We start from the raw sequence: 5,156 nt of genomic DNA, 5'->3' as shown, positions 1-5,156 counted from the left end.
TTAGAAAATGAAAAGAAAGTGAAAAAGAGGAGAATCAAGCATGCCAAGAATAGAATAAACAAATAGTTAAAAATAAGAAGCGTCAAGGAGAGAAGTTAAAAATAAGGGGAAACAAAAGAGTTAAAAATATCTGTTGTTTCTTTGCAGCGGATTCATTTGTTGTGAAAAAGTGAGCGATATTACCTCGTGGCGCACTCGTGATCAATACGATGGCCCATTTAACAACCTACTCTCTGTCATCTCAGATTGACTGTCGATGACGTCTATACGTGCTCGGTTGACGATATTTCACCGAGTATCGAGTACGTATCGAATCTGTCACTGCGATAGCGTTGCGCTCCGTAGCGACCGGTAAATCCTTCGTTAAATTTGAGCACTTTGCAACGCGATCGCATGATAATACCGCACGATAGACAAACTTCGTCAAAGTTGCATTGATGGAGATTTTGGCGAAGATAAAGTGGAGCGTTAACAACGGCTTAATGTGTGATTTCAAAGCGCCGCGCCGTTGATAATCATTCGTGTAAATTTAAAATAAATAAGCAATTATCGAACGATGCTCATATTAATGAAAAATGAGCATTAATATATTCATATTAACATTGATAACTTTATATCCAAGGGGGAAACCGCTGAGGGCATTGTGGTGTACAGATTTGCGGCATTACTGGGTATTACTAGGCATTTTGGGGCAGTAGTTTGGGCATTAGGCCTGGGGCATTATAAAGATAAAATAAGATAAATGAAGATAAAGTAATGACCACTGGGCATTAGTGGGCATTGGTGTACAAGATTTTGGTCAGCGGTTTCCCCCGCGTTTATATCTAACAACATTCATGACTGTCCACGATTATAATTACGTTCTAAAGTTATTATTCTAAAAAGTTTTACATAAAAAAATCTTTCTCGAAGCTACGAACTAACAAAATACCCCTTCTGCCTCCGCGAACTTCCCCGAGAGTCGCGGCGCGTCTTGTTATTTGCGTAGCCGCATTTACATTCCGCAACCGTAAAGGGAAGCGCGAGTTAAACAACTCCCCCCCCGAGATCTGTTGGACTGCCGCGAATTTGCCTAACTCATCAGTTTGCCTGTTTCGCCGAAATCTATTAATCTTGTTCGGCGACGGCGGGGGCCAATTTTATTCTACTCTCGCGTAGCGCGCGATTGAACGGTCATCTTCCGGAGCTGTATCGATTTCCTAACTGAAAAGGTCGACAGGAGTGCACTAGGTGATGTTTTTTCTCGACGGGGACACGTAATCGTCCGAGGAAAATTGCAGCAGGTAGATATCTGACGAGGACGCTCTGCCGCGGTCCTCTCCGTCGACAATATACTATATTTCGTCCTCCCCGTTTTTCTGTCTTTCTTCACACCCTCCTACCGAATATTCCCCCGTAATCGAAATGCATATATACATGAGGTTGAATGCTGTTGATGTGAGACTTAAGTGTGCGCCAGTTGATGAAAAAAGGAATGGTTCGTGAATCGACGTAAGGATGAGAAGAGCGAAAGAGAAGGGTATGACGGAGAGAGACAAAAGGAATAAAACGCCACGATGTGAAGCCAACAATAAGACTAATTTAACGGCCTCATTGAAATGCACAAGTATTATAGCGAGCACGTTGGCTCAAATGAAATACAATTTCTTTTTACCTCGCGAGAGCAAAAAAAAACGTTATAAATTCTCTCTGATATATTTTAAGATACACGGTCGATTTCCTCGACCGTGAAACGCACACGTATACGTTGAGGGCGAGGGATTCGCAGAGGAGGGAGAAGATCGTGCGGAGGTCCAGAAGGATAGAAACGAGCAATGCGCACTTCCGGGGCTTTCTGGGAGGGGAGGACGAGGAGAGATGCGATGCAAGAGGGAGGAGGCGATATGTCATGCGACTCGACGTGTGTTCGGCGGGACGAACAAATTTCCATTAGCCGGTTCAACTTTCCACGGTGACCTGGGGAAAACCGGGTGACCACTGCCAATCAGCACGACCCTGTTTTCAAACCGCGCAACAGGAAAAAAAATGTCAGCAGGCCGCCTTTAACGCCGCGCATCTGATGCCGACGCTCTCTGCGAATGTTGCCGGCGGTTTATCCGAATGTTATTACGAATTGTTATGGATGAGCTGCGTTTTGCCTGCGGCTGGATATACACTGCGTTCGGATAATTCGAGAGACGCCTCGCGACAACGTTTAAACGGAACATTTCGCGGCGAGTCCTCTTAAAGGCTTTGAGGGAGACGCGTGGCTGTTATAATCTTGAGATTTTCGAATTTCTGCAATTTTCGTGCCGCAGATTTGAAGGCCCATCGCAGACAATTTCTCGAAATTTTTATCGATTATATTGTATCGCGTGTATATTTTTCCAACGGCGCAAAATCTGCCAGCGTGCCTGTTCTCGGACCACGGGCTGCAAGATGGCAAGCAAGGAAATCAGCAATAAAACATATTCCGTCCCGCGGGCTTTAGAAACCGGAGCGATTCAATTCCGGGACGTGTGTGCTTACGGTAAAATTGGTTTACGCCGCGGAGGATAAAACCCGCGTATGTTTTGTCCGGGAGCTTAACCGCTATTTTAGCCATCTCTAAAATCATTGTTTTTCATCGGTTTCTGACGGAAGCGAATTTTCTGCTCTCTCTCTTTCTCTCTCTGTTCCCTTTTCTCCCGTCATCTACGTCTCTCTTTATCGTGTCGGCCCCGTTTCATATTAAATTGTGTATTCGTAAGTTTCACGCTGCAATAACTATTATTATCGCGATTTAACATTAACAGATCGACAATTAATTAGAATACTTTAAGTTCGTTATTGATTAAATCATCGAAAATAATCGCCGTCACCTTTTGGTCGTGGAAAGTTATTTCGGAAAGTTATTACTGGTCCGCCGTGTCCGGTCGCACTTTAATTTGGCATTTTCTACTTTGCACTCCGCACTCCTTTTACCTGCTGAAACTTGTTTTGCGGACATTCCGACCATCGGAGTGTTCCACGTTCGCTCGTTCTGCATAGCAGCAGTAAGCAACGACCGCTTGGGCAAACCACTCATCGATTGCTTTTCGCTACCTAAGCTTAACAAGCCGACAACCACAATATGGACTAATGATACTAATGCCGTGGAAATACTCACGGTATACTCGCCCCGCGAGCCCAATTGTTGACTCACCTCTTGCAAATGTATTTATATCGTCCGCTTAAACAATATTCACTATGCCACAAAATGTAGCGGTTGAACAAACTTTCCCGGGTGAGTGATGTTACTAAGGCACTATATCGCCGTGCGGATGTTTGTTAATTATTCGAGAGACGAGAACCGAAATCAAGCGACTGATAATAATAAATGATCTGCATATGTGTATGTATGCGCGTTTGCGTATAGTTTTAATCTAACTAACTATTTAATAACTGGAGATTACAATGTATAAGACTAGATAAAGGAACTTATTATACTGTACAATTGCTGTATTCTATTTAAATTAAATAAAGATTGTTTTACCTTTCACTTGTCTAGTTTCTATTTCTTTACACCTTCTCCGAAAATATTTAAATTTTACGTAAAATTTATGCTCTTTATAAATAATTCTTTTCAAACTCTTCTTAAATAATTTCATATCTTTTCTTATTCGAGAAGAATTAATTTGATTTAATTTAAATAACTATTTAATAGCTGAAGATCACAATGTAGAAGACTATGAAAAGGAACTATATTATACTGTATAATTGCTGTATTCTATTTAAATAAAATAAAGATTGTTTTACTTTTCACTTGTCTAGTTTCTATCTACACTTTCCCCGAAAGTATTTAAATCTTACGTAAAATTTATGCTCTTTATAAAGAATTCTTTACAAACTCTTCTTAAATAATTTCATATCTTTTCGTATTCCAGAAGAATTAATAGTCAATATTTTTCCTCGCGCAGTCTTCGCCATAATAATAATCGAGAGAAAGCGCCCATGTACACGAAACACCCCTACAGCTTCCCTTCGCGCCTTCTGGATCGTCTCGAAACCGAGCGGCGCGATTCAATTGTAGCGCGGGCAAAATTGTTCTGCTGCTGTTACGCAACAACGAGGAACATGCATATCACATGCGTATGCAGAAACGATTTATCTGTCGGGGCTTAGTCGTTATTTCAGCACCGTCGCCGCCACACAAAATTACATTAACATAAACACGACCGCGGCCGTATGCATCAAAAAGTATATCGCGCGTTACGTTTTGAGGGCCCGCTGGCCTCCGCCAATCGATATCCGCTCGAAATTTCGACGTCACTCGAATCGATGTCCACTCGAAATTTTCCGCCGAATCGCTCCAGGATGCTCGAAGCTGTCTCCATATTTCGAGATAATTATCGCTTGACAAATTGCTTTTCCTCGCGGTAATTTCATACGCGCGTGGTACCTCGAAAAGCACCACTTCTGGTCAAAATTGGCAATTTTTCGCACGATTAGAATATATCGTCCTCAGATTTTTTTTTATTTAAGCTCATTGTTTCTGAATTATGAAAGGAATCCCCGATGGATTTGATCTCGGTACACGATTTCTCTCTACGCGCTCGATATCTCGCGGGAAAATATCAATACCATCACTGACATGGATGGCTGCCTTCTATCTCGGCCGATCGTTCTTTTATTTACGGCCGCAGGCTCGTCTCGCTTGTGTTATCCCACGACGATCGGCATCGTCACGCATGCATTCCGTCGCAGGAGAGACGCGGCGGAATATCGGAAAGTGATTTTGGAAGGTTCGTTTGCGTCAAAGTAGCGCGACACCCGGCGTCGTTCGAAACGAAATTGCTCGACATCGTCGCGACGAACACCTTGTTTCGCGCACTCGCGTTTGGAGGATTCGTCGATTGATTGGAATTAGTGTGTGTTTTAGTCGGGAACTGATCAAATTCTTCCGAACTCCTGGACATGCCGAGATCCAACACACGCTTTCGAGATACGACATGCAATTCATAGATATGCATGCGCGAAAACTGATTAGTCATACGCGCCCGCTGTCCCGAAACGGATTTGGCATTAATTATATCGCTCATTATTTTAGCATAATTCGTAGCGCTACGTAAATGATTCAGCTGACAAATAAATTTTAATATAATTTAGCGCAACAATTTTTTGCTATCGTACACTCTAAATAATAAGTGTTTGAAATT

Source organism: Vollenhovia emeryi, unplaced genomic scaffold (genome assembly GCF_000949405.1).
Source record: "Vollenhovia emeryi isolate VEMERY1.0 unplaced genomic scaffold, V.emery_V1.0 DF939230.1, whole genome shotgun sequence".
In the NCBI taxonomy this organism is placed as follows: Eukaryota; Metazoa; Arthropoda; class Insecta; order Hymenoptera; family Formicidae; genus Vollenhovia; species Vollenhovia emeryi.
Note: the sequence above shows the minus strand (reverse complement) of the source record.